Source organism: Rattus rattus, chromosome 1 (assembly GCF_011064425.1).
Source record: "Rattus rattus isolate New Zealand chromosome 1, Rrattus_CSIRO_v1, whole genome shotgun sequence".
Lineage (NCBI taxonomy): Eukaryota > Metazoa > Chordata > Mammalia > Rodentia > Muridae > Rattus > Rattus rattus.
In genome coordinates, this window is record NC_046154.1 from 168,748,684 (window position 1) to 168,767,660 (window position 18,977).

At 43.7% G+C, this 18,977-nt stretch overlaps 1 long non-coding RNA gene across 1 annotated transcript; it reads left to right on the forward strand.

Annotated features, from left to right (window-relative positions):
• Positions 1-7,150: 7,150 nt before the first annotated feature.
• LOC116907918 lies at positions 7,151-14,213 on the forward strand. Its single transcript, XR_004388854.1, has 2 exons — positions 7,151-7,301; positions 14,021-14,213. It is a non-coding gene; the product is annotated as an uncharacterized LOC116907918 (long non-coding RNA).
• The last annotated feature ends 4,764 nt before the right edge of the window (positions 14,214-18,977 follow it).

Consider the following 18,977-nt stretch of genomic DNA (forward strand, 5'->3'; position numbering starts at 1 on the left):
TTCAGCTCCTACAATTTTCAGAAGCCATCAATCTAAAAACACACAAAATGCATTTACTGGTACACAAACAAAATATTTGAAGAGCACTGGACTAACACATCACTTGCCTGTGTTCTACTTGCTCTGTTAGTTACAATAATGCAAATGTAACCTACTTCCTGCTATTAAAGATTTGAACTATATTAAGTAGAAATGGATTCCCTTTCCCTTTTTAATGTAACACTGTGTTTTGTAAGCAGCTAGAAATGTTGCTATTGGCATTTATAAAAACACTTATTTGCTGTGCCAAGTTGCTCTCTGTGAGCATCTGCTGCTGATTCTGATAAGGTAAAAGGACACAAATCCTGTTCAAAACCAACGTATGCACTCTTCTACCTCTGCCAGACTGGCTCCTCACTGCACACACACTCTGCACCTTGTCATCCAGGAGGATGCAGACAGACGTGAATGGGATGTTTCTGTTCTCAAGCGATCAGTCCTGCGGCTGACCCAGACTGCCCAAATCCCAACAACAAATCAGAGACCTGAATGTGCCAAGGTATACAAACACTGACGTGAGCTCAAAAGGACTGGAGAGATGACTGAAGAGTTAAGAGCACTTGCTACAGCAGGGCAGTGGTGACACAACCTTTCCTCCCAGCACTTGGGAGGCAGAGGCAGGCTGTGGGCCAGCCTGGTCTACACAATGAGTTCCAGGAAAGCTACACTGGGCTACACAGAGAAACCCTCCCTCAAACAACAGAGTACTTGCTGCTCTTGCAAAGAACCCAATTTTGGTTCTTAGCACCCACATGGTAGCTCATAACCATCTATAATTTCAGGGATCTAACACCCTCTTCTCTCCTCCATGGATACCAGGCACACACATGATACATATACATGTATACAGGCAAAATAGTTACATACATTAAAAAAAAAAAAACTAAAAAGCAAGGCATAAAAAAGATGAGCTCGGGGTTGGGGATTTAGCTCAGTGGTAGAGTGCTTGCCTAGCAAGCGCAAGGCCCTGGGTTCGGTCCCCAGCTCCGAAAAAAAGAAAAAAAAAAAGATGAGCTCAAAAATGCTTTCTGGTGGGAACAAAAAAAGGGATACAGTGTTAGAGAAAGGACCATTGTGTGCCATAATACAGAAAGATGCTAATGATGTGCACTGAAAATGATAAAACAATCATGGTGAACACAAAAGCCAGTTCCAGAACTGAGGTTCCAATCTGAGGTAGCTAGCTAGCATCCACACAGAATCAACACTAATTACACAGGCAGGCGACATGGGAACTACCAGTTAGTTATTACTGAAAACCTCCCATGAACCTGATACCTCCATAAGAAAAAGACAGGAGGGAAATAAAGGAAAATAAACTATAAAGGATTTATTCTTCAGACAGCTGGTAAAGCGTTATATACTTGATATACAGTGTTACAAGACCCAGAGAGTAATGTTAAAGATGTTTGTCTTTAAGGCCAGTGGCAAAGGACTAGAGAACAGGAAGGACAGAGAAGTAAACACTCAGACAAAAGCAGAAGAGAAAATATGGAAAGACAACAGAAAAGCCAGACTACCCAGAGCACTGAACAAACCAGGCTAGAAGTCACAGAAGGTTCCTGGCATTAAGTAGATGATGAATCCATCCACTGAGCAGAGTACAAGATCTACTCGTGGGAGGGGAGCTGGGAGCATGGAAAGACCTCAGCGAACTTCAGTCTGTACAGTGTGGAAAGCCAACAAAACAAGAATAGAGACAAAGATGACCGGCTACACAGAAATGTGTTTTATAATTATAAAGTAACTGTTAGGTGATTTTGTTACACTTCACATTTCAAAGTGCTGAATTAAGGAGATAGCAGTGAGCAAGGAGGGCTGTCAAGATAAGTTCTCAGAGGGATGAGAACTTGGAAACTTCATAAAGGGAGGAGTTAAAACTAGGAATCCCACTCCTCACATTCATCTCCGAGGTCAAAACTGAAGTTCAGAAGAAACCCTTTACCAAGCTAGGACATTGAGTAACAGCTGTTTTTAAGGGAAGAGGAACTCAATTTTGGATATGTATAATCTGAGTTGTATAAATGACAGTATAAGAAAATACAGAGTTTTTGATATAGAGACCCAAAATTCTGAAACGGTTCTTCACTGAAGGTAAAACCATGACTGAGTACTGTAGACTGATGACTTGGGAAGGGTCACCCAAGGAAACTCAAGGAAAAGTACATCATAACTGCGACAAGTGGCCAAGGACAGAATGCCTGAAACAAACATGACACTAACACAAAAGTAGGACAGTGGGATGCAACCTAAAACTTTAAATTACACTTGGTTGGTTGGTTTTGGGTTGTTTGCGTGAAACGGGTCTCACCATGTAGTCCAGGCTGGCCTCAAACTCAGAGACCCACCGAGCTCTGCTTCCAGTGCTGGATTAAAGGTGTCCAGCACTAGAAATCTGACATGTGCAAAACCCAGGTTGGTTGCATCTTTTAAAAAAAAATAGCCTTTCAATTTTATTTGATTAATGAAGAGAAATGAGCCACTTTTTTTTTTTTTTTTTTTTTTTTTTGGTTCTTTTTTTTGGAGCTGGGGACCCGAACCCAGGGCCTTGCGCTTCCTAGGCAAGCGCTCTACCACTGAGCTAAATCCCCAACCCCACTTTTTGTAACAGACAAAATTATAAATAACAGAAATGTCTGCTCAAATATAAGCCATTTCTCCTCATACACTCAGAAGACATCTGAAACTCAACCATCTTTGCCCCTTAGAGCTCAGAGAATACAAATGAAAGTAATGAAGGCTGCCTCACTCTGTCATCCGGTTCAGCATTCACCTGGCTTTCAATGGGACCAACAGGTGACTCTGCTGTATACTAGATCGCACCTGCACCTGGCAAAGTGGGTAGCATGTTACATCTGACACTGATGGCAGGAGCTGAAGCAGCAGATAATTATTTGATCATGAACATTAGGTACAACAAACAATGTAATATGTAAAATTGCATTTATGCTAGAATAACTCTTAAATTTCAAATAACTAGAGTCCTTTTAGCACCCAAGAAAATGAAAATTGTATTCTGTTAAATGTATTACAATGAAACTGTTATCTAAAATACATTTGATAGTTAAAATACTTATACTTACACAGTATCAGAAGATAAAAGAACTGGAGAGAGAGGGCAGATCCCAGAACGCAAGGAAGCAGGAAAGAGAGAAGATAGACAAAGAAACCTACCATGCCCAGTGGCAGAAAGATCAGGATTTCAGGGCCTGCCTCAGCTAAACAGTTATTAAGTTCGGGGCCAGCCTGGTCTCCATAAGAGTCTTATCTAAAAGCCCAGGGTTGCTGAGATGGCGAGGCCAGTAAAGACACTCACTGCCATACTTGATGCCCGAGTTCCATCCCTGGACCCACACAGTGGAAGATGACAACCTACTGTGGCAAGTCTCCTCTGCCCTAACGCGTACCCCACAGCACACAGACCCACACGAGTGCAAATCATGTACTTTCAGAAAAATTATGTAAAAACTGAAAAGAAAAGGAAAGGAAAGGGAAAGGGGTGAAAGGAAGGAAAAAGTGTAAAGAAGAGGCGAAGGAAGGAAGGGAGAGGGGGGAGAGGGAGAGAGGGAGGGAAGGAGGAGGGAAGGAAAGGGAAATGTAAGCAGAGCACAGCACAATGTGTGAAAACGAATTCATGAAGTGCTTAAGAATTCTACAAGACAAAGGATTCAGACTGGCAAACACCTAAACACCCTACAGACTGTGTAAGGACCTCTAAGGACCTATGGACCTCTAAGGAATCAGAATCTGGATCTTGATCAAACCCTGGGAGACAGATGCACAGCATGTACGAGACTGGAGTGTCTTACTATATAATATCCAATACCAACTCCACTGCAGCCAATGCCAATTCTAATACTTACTGTATGATGGTCACTACTGCCTGTCAATGTGACTGGGTCTGGACCAACTAAGGGACAGGCCTCGAGGTGGCTCCACAAGGGTACTTCTTGGGAGAGTTAACTGAGGAGATGAAGACTGTCCTGTAGAGCTGGCAGCCCTTCTAGAGACAGCCCTGATGTACAGAGAGTGGGGCTTTTTCACCTGCCTGCTTTCATTCCTTGCAGGCTACTGAATCTACCTTGTTGCTGCCACTGTAGTTGCCATCTGTCTTAACTTGTGTTTTATTGCTGTGAAGAGACAAGGTAACTCTTACAAAGGCAAGCATTTACAGTTGTAAGCTGGCTTACAGTTTCAAAGGTTCAGTCCATTATCATCATGGCAGGAAGCGTGGCAGTGTCCAGGCAGACATGGTAATCCAGAAGGAGCTCAGTGTTCTACATCTTGATCCAAAGGCAGCCAGAAGGAGAATGACTCCTTCTGCACTGGGCAGAGCTTGAGCATTAGGAGCCCTCAAAGCCCACCCACACAGTGACATACTTTCTCCAACAAGGCCACAGCTATTCTAACAAGGCCACGCCTCCCAGCAGTGTCACTCCCTGTGGGCCAAGCATTCAAACATATGAGTCCATGGGGACCAAACCTATTGCTTGCTGACAGCAGAACCCAGTTTCTTCCACCTTCCAGTGTGGCCTGAAGACAAGCAGTCCTCCACGAATACCCAAGTCTTCCACAGTAACCAGGTTAGCCTCTCCAGCATGCAGATGGCCAATGCTGGACTGCCTCAGCCTACGATGGAAGCCAACCTAATAATCCTCGTCTAATATATACTGATTCTATATTAGAGAACCCAACTCACACACTCGTCTATCTAACTTCTCATCTATGATAGGGGGTGGGGGAGTCACCAATACCTCCTAGTTGACTGTTATAGGAATTAAAGACGATGATACATCTAGAACACAGTACATTTCTGGTGCATTTAGTAAGCTCTCAGTGAATACACTCAGTTAACAAACAGGTACACGGTATCAGGAGGTGAGAAACATGACTATGGGAGCTGCAGTGGTGTCCTGAGAACACTTAATAAGGGGGATCTATACTGATCAAAGACTATTTGAAGTGGACTGAATGATAAACAGGCATTAACCGGGAGTTTGGAAAAAGAACATTTCCGGGCTCTTGTGGACACTTCCAGGAAGTATAACCAATAGCCATGTGTCTGGAGGAGGAACAGGAAAATAGACGGTAGACACAGTGACAGGGAAGAAGAAGACTGCCAAAGGTACTGTAGAGATGAAGCTAGACGAAGATACGGGGGGAACAGTTGTGTAGGAGTGAGGCTGGGCATTGACAGGGAGGCAGAGGCCTTTGTGAGTTCAAGGCCAGTCTGGTCTACAAAGGGAGTTCCAGGACAGCCAAGGCTTACACAGGGAAACCTTATGTCACAGAAGCAAAGCAGAACAAAACAAATCAACAACAACAAAGAAAGAATTTCAGTTACTCCAACGCAACTGAGAAGAGGCAATCGTGATCAGATCTCTATTTTGAAAAAGTCAACTCTAGCATAGAAACTACAGGAATTAAGCACCCTAGATGCAAGAGATCAGTGTGGCTGGAACAAGAAGGTAATGCTGAAGATGAAGAGAAAGAAGATTCAAGAAAATCAATAGGACCTCCTAAGAGATGGCTAACAAGGAATAATAGAAACAACAAATTTCAACTCCTACAGAATAGGATCAAAACATAGTATGACGGCCCTATTTTTTTTCTTGAGAGGATAAATCACAAATTTCAATTATATCAACATGATATAATTCCCACATATAGAATGAATTTGTAGAGCAGTGTCCTATTGTATGGAATTACAACCCACCTGTATTACATATGCAATCGTCTCTTACAGACAAAGTGAATAATCTTCACATGTGCGTAAGATCTATCTGAACAGAATAAAGGTCCATATCTTCAATTAGGTTCCTTTCCTCTACATAACCACGATCCCCTTCTCCTCCAACCTTTATTAAGGAGGGGGAAAGTCTTCAAAGTCGAAAAGGAAATCTTTCGAGCAAACACCAGACACGCTGGAGTTTTATAATGGCTGACTGACTTACAGCATTTTTGTTAAATTGCTTTTTTCTGAACTGAGGCGCCCGGCTCAGAAAACTTAAATACAGTTGTTTTTTTTTTAAAGTGTCACCACACAAACAATCCCTGGTTTTGATGTGCAAAAAACTCTAGCTGATAATTTACAATCAAATCACTTTAAGTCGTTGGTCTGAAGTCTCATCAATCCTGTTAGGAGAGGGAAACACTGGTGTCCTTAATTACTGATCACAGGTAATGCGTCCAGGTGAATCCCCAGAAGTTTCTGCAAGCTTTCTCTGTCTAAACCTTCCTCTGTAGCTTAAACAAACAAGCGGACAGGAGCCCCCGATGGGGATTTCATTCTCTCAAACCTTATCTGCCCCACCCACCTCACACACAATAACCGTCCAGGCCAGAAAGACAACTACCGACAGAAAAGGGCGTCCGGAGTGCAGGGCCTTAGCTGGTGACCCCCAGCTACCGGAACCGAGTCTCAGAAACGAGGGGGGCTGTCTCAGCAGTCCCGGAGCAGTATCCAATTTCCCAAAAGGATACCGAGATCTCCACGGCGGAAACCCGAGCTCCTGCGCCGGCTCTGGGGACTCTCCTAGCAGCAGAACGACACAGGCACCGAGTCTCCAGTCGCCTAAAGGCCTCGCCTGGAGTCACTGGCCTCTCAGATCCGCTCCCTACCGCTTGTCACTACCTGGGTCCGGCTTCCCGGGCCACCCACCGCCGGCCCGTCCAACCCGGCCCGTCCCTAGGCAACAGTCGCCAGCCGCGAGGCCCAGGGAGGCCCGAAGCCCATTAGCTGGCCGCTGACCCAGGTCGCCCGGTGCCCGCGACAGGTCACTCACCTCTCAGCCGGCTACCTGGAGGGGAGGTGCTAGGGCCCGTCCCCCGCCCGCTCCCTCAATGCCTCCGGGCTGTGACTGCTCGGGCCGCGCGCCTGGCCGCCACCGAACGCTTACTCCATCTCCTCCGCCACCCCCGAGGCCGCAGAACCCCGAGACCGAGGAGTAAAGGGGGAAGGGAGGGAAGGGACTAGGGAGGAAGAGCACGGTAGGGGGAAGAGCACCGAAAGACCTGCCCGCTCCTGCATGACGTCACTTCCGGACGGTTCGGAAGGGTGGGGCTTGACTTCCCTCCGCCCCCTGAGGCGGAATGGGGCGGGGCTCCAGGGGCTGGGGAGGAGCCCGGGCGTCTGCTGACAGCGGCACCTGTGACTTTGATCTGCAGTCTTCACCAGCAAGAGGAGCTTTCCCGGCTTACTCGGCTGGGAAGGCCGAGTTTCTAGAGCCGTAGAAGAGGATTCTCAAAGATAAAGAGGACAGGTAACCAAATGTATATTGGAAATAACTGACAAAAGCGACTAGATAGCCTCTGAAGCTCTGGTTGTGAGGCCCCGCCCCTTTTCTGTTTCCCAAGCCACCTGCCCTTGCAGGTCTAGTGACTGAGTACACAGGACTCAGCCTTCTCTTACTTTTTGTAAAGTGACCTTAGAACCTAGAAAAGCCGAGCTTCTCACGCGGGGCCGTGTTGAAGTGCAGGTTCTGCTGCTGAAGTAGGATCGGATAGTCTGCGTTTCTAAAACATGCTCGGATAACCCCAGTGCCGCAGTTCCACAATTAGAGCAACAAAGACTATTTATCTTACATGCTTAATGAAAGAGGTAAATTGTTCCGAAAATATAGACGTCACTGGGCACAGCCTCTGTCTCCCTGCTATCCATTCAAGTAGCCGGTCCATAGTCCCACCACCCTAATAACCCTAACCCTGCCTCCCCTGTCTCTGCTCTGTTCAGGTTAAAATGTCTTAAGATGGGTAATAGGATAGACTATTACAAGAAGAATTGGAGGAGGGGTGGGAGAAGAATTATGGGGGGAGGGGTGCACGTACGCTGCCCTGGTGTGTTTACATGTTTGTGTGGGTGCAACTGTATGTACACATGCCAGAAAAAGCCAAGGCCAGAGGTTAGCCTTAGGTGTTGTTCCTCGGGAGCTGCCCCTCTTGTTTTTTTGAGATAAGGTCTCCAAAAACCTGGTGCTTTGCCCTTCTCCATCTCTTCAGCTCTGAAATTAGGAGCACCCACCACCAAGCCTGGCTTTTTAATGTGCGTTCAGGAGATCCAACTTAGGTCCTGTACTGGCTAGTTTTGTGTGTCAACTTGACACAAGCTGGCGTTATCACAGAAAAGGAGCCTCGGTTGTGGAAATACCTTCATAAAACCCAGCTATAAGGCATTTTCTCAATTAGTGGTCAAGGGCCCAGCCCATTGTGGGTGGTGCTGTCCCTGGGCTAATGGTCTTGGGTTCTATAAGAGAGCAAACTGAGCAAGCCAGGGGAAGCAAGCCAGTAAGTAACATCCCTCCATGGCCTCTGCACCAGCTCCTGCCTCCTGCCTGCTCGAGTTCCAGTCCTGACTTCCTTTGGTGATGAACAGCCATGTGGAAGTGTAAACTGAATAAACCCTTTCCTCCCCAACTTGCTTCTTGGTCATGATGTTAGTGCAGGAATAGAAACCCTGACTAAGGCAGGTCCTCATGCTTAGAAGATAAGCATTTCACTAGCTGAGCCTTCTCTTTCCAGCCCCAGAAAGATGGACATTTATTTCTGTCATTTTGCCAAGAGTATCTTATACCGTATGTGTTAGTAATGCCACTTCTAGTTCTTCGTGGTCAAGAAAGGAAAGGCTTAGATTCTTGTATTCTGCACACAAAACATCTAGAAATGATAATGTTCTCTATCATTCAACTTCTTTTTCTTCCTTCTATGCCTTAATTTCAAATTTACTGGGGTAGGGAGAGCTAGTTTATCTCTACTAAACACAGGTCTCTTTTTTGGAATGTTAAAATGGTCTAGGATCAGATGTTACAGTGATTGTACAATGTTGCCAATGCACTAAGAAACATTGAATTAAACCTTTTGAAGGGCTGGAGAGATGGCTCAGCAATTAAGAGCACTGACTGCTCTTCCAGAGATCCTGAGTTCAGTTCCCAGCAACCACATGGTGGCTCACAACCATCTCTAATGGGGATCTGATGCCCTCTTCTGGTGTGTCTGAAGACAGCTACAGCGTACTCACATAAATCTTTAACGAAAAAACAAAAAAACAAAAAAAACTTTTTGGCAGATCCGAGCTTCTTCCATGTTAAGAAGCCTAATCCTTTGCAGATCTTGTGAGGATAGCTGTTGCAGGATATCTGATCACCGAGAACTCCCGAGATTGTGTTACTGAAAAAAAACCTGTTTCTAGTTGTTGTGTGGCTCAGCCCCAGCTCATACCTCTCTCTTCATTGTAAACAGGATTAAATTAAGTCAACCATAGGTCAAGAGGCAGAGCAAGAAACCAGTTGATAGGGAGAGAACGTAAGAAAAAAACAGAGAGTAAGAGAAGGTCAGGAGGATGGATAGAGAGACATACAGGAAGTAGAAGGGCGGGACATTCCGTTTGAAGGGTTTTTGAGACAGCTTGGCAAAAGATCGCATCCTCTTTTGGCATGTCGGCTGTGGACGTTCAGCTGGGTGCTTTCTCTGCCTCTCTAAGCTAGCAGATGTCATCCGAGCATCTGGCTCCCAAGTCTCTTATTGGTAAAATTGAATGCTTGAGATTCTGTTAAAAACAACAGATAGCGACAGCTAAGTCCATAAACAAAGCAACCTCATCATGTCTGGAAGGTAACATTCTCCTGTCCTCTTTCCATCCTTTCTTTCCCCTCTTCTATGATTATCCTAAGCTTTGGGGAACAGAGGTAATAAACCTATCTCGTTGGGGGCTGGAAACTCAAGAGTCACTTATTCTCAGCACCCTCACCAGATGAGTCTCTGCAGTAATCACTGACCACTGCAACATGAGGCTTCTGTGCCCCAGACTAAGAGCAGCGTTAATCTATAGGCATAAACATTTAGAAGCTAATTCAAAAGTCACATCATGACCAGATAGCACAATAACATTATTACTATTGCCCCAAGAGCTATAACTCCTCAGATATAGGCTTTTGACCAAGCTCACAGTACAAGGCATGAATTCCCTCCTGTGAAGTGAGCCTCAATTCCAACCAGAAAGCAGTTGGTATTCCACATGACAGTCGTGCCGCTATTGTACCACTGGAGACATCTTGCTTGGCGATCCTGCTGTGTAGCAGTCAGCATTCACAGTCAGGTAAGAATATTGATGCTTTTTCTCCCTTAAAAGCTTAAATAGCCACCTCCAGCACCACAAAAGCTACCCAACAAAGAGAAAGCTACCATTTCAGTTCCAATTTGATTTTATTTTAAATCTTACAACCAAAGCATGAGCCATCTTTAGCAAAAGAGTCCTAATATTCAGATGTTGGTGCCAACCAACAGCAGAGACATTAGGTTATGTTATTTCAGTGGCCCCATCATGGCAAGGGTGTTGCTGCTGTTGTTGAAGAGAACTTATGATATGTATTATATATTATATATTATATCTCAAAGAAAAATTATATATGCACATTATAAAAATACCAAAATGTGACCCGGCATGGTAGCACATGCCTTTAATCCCAGCACTGGGGACAGAGATGGATCTGTGTGAGTTTGAGGCTAATTTGGACTATCTAGAGAATCGCAGGGTACTCGGGGGTGTATCATGAAACCCCATCTCAAAAAAGAAAGTAAAAAGAAATGTAATTGTTCTCTCCCATTTAATACAGTATAGTTTTGGGTCCCCAAGATTACTAATTGGAAGTTTATCCTTCCAGATCTTACTGTTTATATGTATTTGTGTGTAGATTGTAGGATCGTGGTATAAAAGTCTTCTGCTTAGCTTGTTAATTTTATTCTTGTTAGGTTTTGGTATTTGTTGTTTTGTTTTGTTGTCCTAGTGGATAAGACCTTCCTGATCACTCGGTGTTTTTTCATTTCCTCCAGAAGCAGCCAGCTTTCCTGCGACACAACCATGCCATAGCTTTTTTCCCCCCAGATGAAAGATACTTTGATAATTTAGAGGTTTTTATTCTCTCCCAGCAGACTTTTGAAAAGATCTACTTTTATTTTTATTGATATATCCAAGTGTGGAGCTTTAAATAAATGCTCGGTCATCGGGGAATCGTGCAACCTGAGAGAGATTAGAAGTGTGGCCTTAAAGTTTAGAACGGAGGCAGAAGGAACACCCATTCAGAGCCTGCCCCACATGTGGCCCATACATATACAGCCACCCAACTAGACAAGATGGATGAAGCAAAGAAGTGCAGGCCGAGAGGAACCGGATGTAGATCTCTCCTGAGAGACACAGCCAGAATACAGCAAATACATAGGCGAATGCCAGCAGCAAACCACTGAACTGAGAACGGGACCCCCGTTGAAGGAATCAGAGAAAGAACTGGAAGAGCTTGAAGGGGCTCCAGACCCCATATGTACAACAATGCCAACCAACCAGAGCTTCCAGGGACTAAGCCACTACCCAAAGACTATACATGGACTGACCCTGGGCTCCAACCTCATAGGTAGCAATGAAAAGCCTAGTAAGAGCACCAGTGGAAGGGGAAGCCCTTGGTCCTGCCAGGTCTGAACCCCCAGTGAACGTGATTGTTGGGGGGAGGGCGGTAAAGGAGGCAGGATGGGGAGGGGAACACCACTGTAGAAGGGGAGGGGGAGGGGCTAGGGAGATGTTGGTCCGGAAACGGGGAAGGGGAATAATAATCGAAATGTAAATAAGAAATACTCAAGTTAATAAAGATAAAAAAAAAAAAAAGTGTGGCCTTGTGGGAGGAAGTACGTCACTGGTGGTGGGCTTTGAGGTTTCAAAAGCCCAAGCTGGGTCCAGTGGCTCACTCTTTCTGCTGCCTTCTGATTCAGATGTAGAATTCGGTTCCTTCCCCAGTGCCATGTCCGCCTGCCTGACACCATGATTCCTGCCATGCTGAAGACTAAATCTCTGAACCTGTAGGCCAGCCCAGTTAAATACTTTCCTCTGTAAGAGCTGCTGTGGTCACGGTGACTTTCTACAAGGATAGGACACTGACTAAGACAACAAGCGTGCTGTGTCTCTGCCCTGTGTGTGTGTGTGTGTGTGTGTGTGTGTGTGTGTGTGTGTGTGTGTGTGTGTGTGTGTGTGTGTGTGTGTGTGTGTGTGGTGTGTGCATGTATAATGTGTGTGTGTGTGTGTGTGTGTGTGTGTGCGTGTATAATGTGTGTGTGTGTGTGTGGTGTGTGTGTGTGTGGTGTGTGTGTATAGTGTGTGTGTGTGTATATAGTGTGTGGGTGTAGTGTGTGTGTAGTGTGTGTGTGTTACATAGTGAGAACCTGTCTCAAAGGAAGGAGCTGCTGACTCTTTGGTGACTTTCTACAAGCATAGGACACTGACTAAGACAACAAGCATGCTGTGTCTCTGTCCTGTGTGTGTGTGTGTAGTGTGTGTGTAGTGTGTGCATGTATAGTGTGTAGTGTGTGTATATGTGTGTGTGGGTGTAGTGTGTGCGTGTGAGTGTGTAGTGTGTGTGTGTAGTGTGTGTGTGTTACATGGTGAGAATCTGTCTCGAAGGAAGGAAAGAAGGAAGAAAAGAAGGAAGGAGAAAAAGGAGAGATAGGAAAGGGAAGAGGGAAAGAAGGAAGGACAGAAATCCTTATTAAAAAAAGAGAAAGGAAATAAGGAAAGAATCGTGGTGGAAAGAAAGAAGGAAAGAGAGAAAAGAACAGAAATCTTTGGGAAGCCATAGCTCTGTAATAATGATGACTCAGGGACTGGAGAGATGGCTCAGTGGTTAAGAGCACTGACTGCTCTTCCAGAGGTCCCAAGTTCAATTCCCAGCAACCACATGGTCCCTCACAACCCTCTGCAATGAGATCTGATGCCTTCTTCTGGTGTGTCTGAAGACAACTACAATGTATTAATATGTAATAAATAAACCTTAAAAAAAAGAGGACTCAGATTTATTTACTCTGATCTGACATGTGTCCTGAAGTGACCTTCTTAAGATTATTTGACTTGTATATCACATTTTACATCCTAGTATGTCCATGGTTATGTAAAACTTCTCTGGTGAAGAAGGGCTGGGAATGCAAATCATTTAAGTATCTGTGCTCTAAATATTAGTCTTCCCTAGAGTCTCTTCTAGTTCTTTCTTCTCTACATACTTTCCTTGGGCACCCTGTATGTACTTGATTCTGTGATGACTTGATGAAAGAAATGCAGTAAAGGTTGTAACCATTAATGAAATATGACGGCATCCCACCTGACTGCCTGTGGTGGTTTGAATGAAAATGGCCCCCAATAGACTCATAGGCAGTGTTGCTGTCAGGAGGCGTGTCCTTGGTGGAGTAGGTGTGGCCTTTTGGAGGAAGTGTGTCACTGGGGGTGGGCTTTAAGGCAGTCTATCACAATATATAAAACTAATAACTTTCTTAAATTGTCATCAAAAGAAGACAGATTAGGCTTTGAAATAAAGGGTCAATGCACATGGTAATTCTAAGGTTAACATATTCAAAGGATAATACAGTCAGCAGAATAGAGTAAATTTCTGCTCTGAGTCTCTAGATATCCTTGGCTTGGTTGGTTTTTAAAATGAGAAAGCATATCAGTTCCTCAGAAGACATAAAGTTTCTCTTGGTATAAATATTTAAAAGTGCTCTCCATGATAGAGTAAATACATTTTAAAAAGTTCGTGTCATACATCCTCCATGGTAGCTTTAGATCACTGGTTCTCAGCCTTCCCATTCTGGGACCCTTTAATGTAGTTCCTCATGTTGTGCTGACCCTCAGCCATAAAATTATTTCTGTTGTTACTTCATAACCATAATTTTGTTACTGTTATGAATTGTAATGTAAATATCTGTGTGAATAACATGTTTACATTGCTGCCTTATGAGATTTCAGTTTGGCCCTAAACTGCAATATATTTTCTACAATATATTTTCTACAATTCGAAAACATGGCTTGCAGCATTTCCTTTATTTGCATTTATCAATCAATTTAAATTAATTAAGTATTCTCATTAACTATGGTTTAGAAATGGAATAACTATTATATTGGTTGAACATGTGTTTTTACTTGTTAATCTTGACAGATGAATTTTTTTTTCTTTCTCAGCTAAGAGGGACAGCTGGAAACAACAAACATTGTCACATCTTCTTCAATGGATCCACTTCTGATCTTTGAAAATCCTTTGAAAAGCCTCCAGTTAAAATGCAAACTTCCCAGCTAAGTGAAGAGGAAGATGTTGTCATTTCTAACACTGAGACAAGAGGGAGATGATTCAAACCCAAGTAAAGAGTCAAAATTATACACTGTCAAATAATTTATAACTAAAAGCTCTCCCATTTATTTGTTCTTGGTACCTTAAGATATGAGAACACGGGGCTGGAGAGATGACTCAGCAGTTAAGAGCACTGACTGCTCTTCCAGAGGTCCTGAGTTCAATTCCCAGCAACCACATGGTGGCTCACAACCGTCTGTGATGGGGGCTGATGCCTCTTCTGATGTGTCTGAAGACAGCGACGGTGTACTCACATACATTAAATAAATCTTAAAAAAAAATTACATGAGAACACATCTATAGTATAAGCCCATAGTCCCATCTCTAGTTTATGATTTAACTGAATTTTCATAGGTGTGCCTTTAATCCTAGTACTCAGGAGGAAAAACCAGGCAGATCTCTGTGAGTTTGAGGCCACCCTGATCTACATAACAAGACTTTTTCAACAAAGAGAAGAGGAGGAAGAAGAGGAGGAAGAACAAGAAAAAGAACAAAAAGAAAGAGGAGGAGGAGAAGGTTAGAGGAAAGAAAGCAAAAAGAAGGCACTCTGAATTTCCATTTTCTCTAACAGAGCCAACACTGGTAATAAAGGATGAGACCATTAGAAATTGGTGTTTCATTCTGTGTTCCCAATTTCACCCACGCCAACACAATTTGCTTTATGATGCTAAAATCATTTGAACATTGTAGTTTATACCAGATTATTTAATCCCTCTCTTCAAAATCTACTGTACGGATAATCTCTTGTGCACAGTGAAAGAACATCACGTGTCAATAAAAAGCTGAATGACCTTTAGCAAGGCAGGAGAGAAGAGAAGGTGAAATATTCAGCAGAGAGAGAAGAGAGAGAGAGAGAGAGAGAGAGAGAGAGAGAGAGAGAGAGAGAGAGAGAGAGAGAGATATATTCTGGGACGGAATCAGGTGTGAAGAAGGAGGGGTTCCACCACCAAGAAATGGAGGAAGACAGAGGTGTAAAACTGAGGAGAAGTAACCAGCAACATGGCAGACAGAGAATAGTATAAATGAATTCACTGAGATATGAACTAGTTAAGGAACAACCCTAGCTTAAGGCCTAGGCATTAACCATAAATGAATGAGCCATCATGTCATTATTCAGGAACTGGGGCAGACGTAGAAAAGACCAAATGGTTACAGTCCACAGTCTAGTAAAAGAGATAGACATGAAAGAAAAAAACAGTGCAGTTTGATGAAGCCGCCATGAAAGTCAGCCTGTGGACAAGAGTCCCAGGGAGCCCTGTAAAATGAACACTTTCCACTATGCTCCCAATTCCAAGATGTTTGCCGTTTCTAGTAAACCAGTAGCTGGGAGATACGAGAAACCTGGCTTTGGTTGCCGTTCCAGCAGAGTGCAAATGCAATGCTTTCTCTGTGAGAACCAAATGGTGACTAAGCCTCCAAAGCCAGGAGCAGTAAGCTTCTCCGGGAAGGGCATGGTGGCTGAGAACTTGTGGGTCCATGTAGGTGTCTACCATTCTGCATTTAACTGGGGCTGGCTTACAGGTGCAGAGGTTCAGTCCATTGTCGCCATGGCTGGGAGCTTGGAAACACACAGACCAGCGAAGTGCTAGAGACTGAACTGAGACTTCTACATCTTGATCCGAAGGCGGCAGAAGGAAACTGTCCTACTGGGCATGGCTTGAGCATAAGAGACCTCAAAGCCCAACTCCACAGTGACACACTCCTCCATCAGGGCCACGGCTCCCAATAGTACCACTCCCTATGGGCCTATGGAGGCCGATTCAGACTACCACACCATCCTATCTTCATCTACTGATCCTAAGGTCTAGAAGATGGTAAGTCCCACAGATCCTACAAGACACACCATTGTCACCTGTAAGGAGAGAAGGAAGGAGGGAGGGATAGATACTCAAACAAACTCATCTAGGGTTGGGAATGTAGATTAGAGGTAAGAGTGCAGGCAGAGCATGCATGAGGCACCCGCCCCCAGGTAGAATCTTCAGTACAGGAATATATAAATATATATTTCTATAATACAAATATATATTTAATTATATACAGTCATATATATATTAAATATAATATAAAATATTATGTATTAAATATATAACAGTATACATTTATATATTTAATTGTGTATAATTAAGTACCTTTAATATAATATAAAATATTATATGTTATATGCTATGATATATATACTTAATATATTAATATATTTCAGAAAAATGTATTTGAGAAAATATTTTAGTACAAATAAATACCTAGAAGGCTGAGATGGGGGAAGGACAAGAAGAGCAGAGAAACCAGTAGGTAACGTACTTTGTTCTCTGCTCGACTGTTCGTTTTCCCTTCTTGCCCACTACGCATGCACACATACATCCCAAGTAAATATGGTTAAGACTGTGGGAATGCACAGAAGTTGAAGAATAATACAGATATCGTAAAATAACTATATGCTGCCCAGTTTTAAAAGGAAGCTATGTGTGATGGTTTTTATATGCTTGGCCCAGGGAGTGGCGCTATTTGCAGGAGTGGCCTTGTTGGAGTAGGTGTACCACTGTGGGCTTGGGCTTTAAGACCCTTGTCCTAGCTGCCTGGAAGCAGTCTTCTGTGTGCCTTCTGAACAAGATGTAGAACTCTCAGTACCCCCTGCACCATGCCTGCCTGGATGCTGCCATGCTCCTGCCTTGATAATGGACTGAACCTCTGAGCCTGTAAGCCAGCCCCAATTAAATGTTGTCCTTATAAGAGTTGCCTTGGTCATGGTGTCTGTTCACAGCAGTAAAACTCTAAGACTACTACTTTTAAGAGAATGATAAATACCAACCAATCTCCACCAGAGGAGGAAATCTCCAGGCTGGGAGGGCAACAGATGTAGAGAATGGGATTCAAGACTTCTGACAGAGTCTTTGAGTTACAGAAGACCAGGGCATGGCTGGATCCTGAGATCCTATGTTACTGGGGTAGATAGGCAAGGAGGAAACAGTATGTATTAGGCTAAGCAGTAGGTAGGGGTTGGAGGAAAGTTTGATACAGGTTGAGAGCATCTGTGACCTAAAAATCTGAAATATTCTAAAACTTAAAGTTTAGAGACTGTCAGGATGCTCGAAATCTGTGTCAATATTCCCAAATCTGAAAAAGTCCAAAAATATAAAACACCACCAGTTCCAAGCACAACAAACAGAGGGGAGTGAACATGCCTCCTCCTCTCAGATAACAACAGAATTGCATCCATGTCCTGGAAAGACATGGAGACCCAGGGTTGGGGATTTAGCTCAGTGGTAGAGCACTTGCCTAGGAAGCGCAAGGCCCTGGGTTCGGTCCCCAGCTCCGGGAAAAAAGAAAAAAAGAAATGGAGAACCACCGATAGGATAGAAGAGAAAGCATTAAATACAAGAAATAAGTAATAAAACACAGTGGGCATACAGGCATACAATGGTTATTTGGTGAGGAGAAAAGCCATTTTCTTTCATTCACTCCATCATTCATTTAGTAAAATGTCCCAGAGCAGTGGTTCTCAACCTTCCTAAGTGCTACGACCCCTTCATACAGTTCCTTATCTTGTGGTGACCCCCGACCATAAAGTTATTTTCATTACTACTTCATAACTATAATTTTGCTACTGTTGTGAATTGTAATGTAAATATATGTTTTCTGCAACCCCTCTGTAAAGGCCATTGGACAACCCCAGGGGTCATGACCCACAGGTTGAACACCACTGACTACCACCATACCTAGATTGCTGTTCCATCACTGGAGAAGAGAATTGTGGCAGCTGCTTAATTTTATGACTATTACATCAGAACCCTACTCTTAAACGTTGCAAGCGCAGGTCAAAAGCTTTGGAATAGCGGTGTTATAATCTTTCACCAGATTTTTCCAAACCAGTTGCTAAATATTATTCTTGCCTTTTATAGTGTGGTACCTAACAGTGGTCCTGAAAACTCTTGCCGACGCTGTCTTGCAAACCAAATCACTATTAAAAGCACGGGCTGAACTGCTCCGGCTTCCGCTGTAATGCCACTCTGAGCTTGCCAGTGCATCACGGTATCTTATCTGATCACATTAACTTCTATTTGTGTTAAGCAAAAAGACAAGTCATTTACTTATTTTACTAAGCACCCATGATGCGCAAAAGCTTTAAAGAACAATGTCTCCTCATACCCGGTCCAGAGATGGAAACCCACTTAAAGCAACCTCGGTACTTTGATTGATTGATGTAGTCGATCCGTTTCTGATGCATGACTAGGCATTGTTCTACTGGCTTCGAATATAATGCGTCCCGTGAACAAAATGTAAACATCCAAGCCCTTGGGGAATTTCTACCCAAAAGAAGGAAGGCAGATGATAAAAAGACACAACATCAAGGCCAACAGCGTGATGAGAAGTAATAAATGCCATAGAAAAGGGGAAGAGAACAGTTAGTGCAAGGATTTCTGGATGGTGGGGGAGGGGTAGCCGGGAGTTGTATAAATGAGATAAGGGGCCCAGTGGGTACCCAAGCCCCATGAGGCCCTCACATTCGAATCATGGGCGAGTCTGAGAGACGCGGTGCCTGATCTGGCTGTCACTTATAAAGAAAGTTCTGCATTTGTGTAGAGGGTAGATTGTAAAGAGCTGGGATAACAGCGATCACACATTTTAGGTAGCGCTTAAGCAATACGTTCTTCTTCAGATATATGACACAGATGCTTCTGGTTTTGTTCTTTTTTTCTACTGTCCCTCCGTATTGCAAGTGGCAACACTGTCAAGAGACGTATGGGCTCACATTTTGTAGTACGCCACAATGAGAGAAAGGGAACTTGACATGAG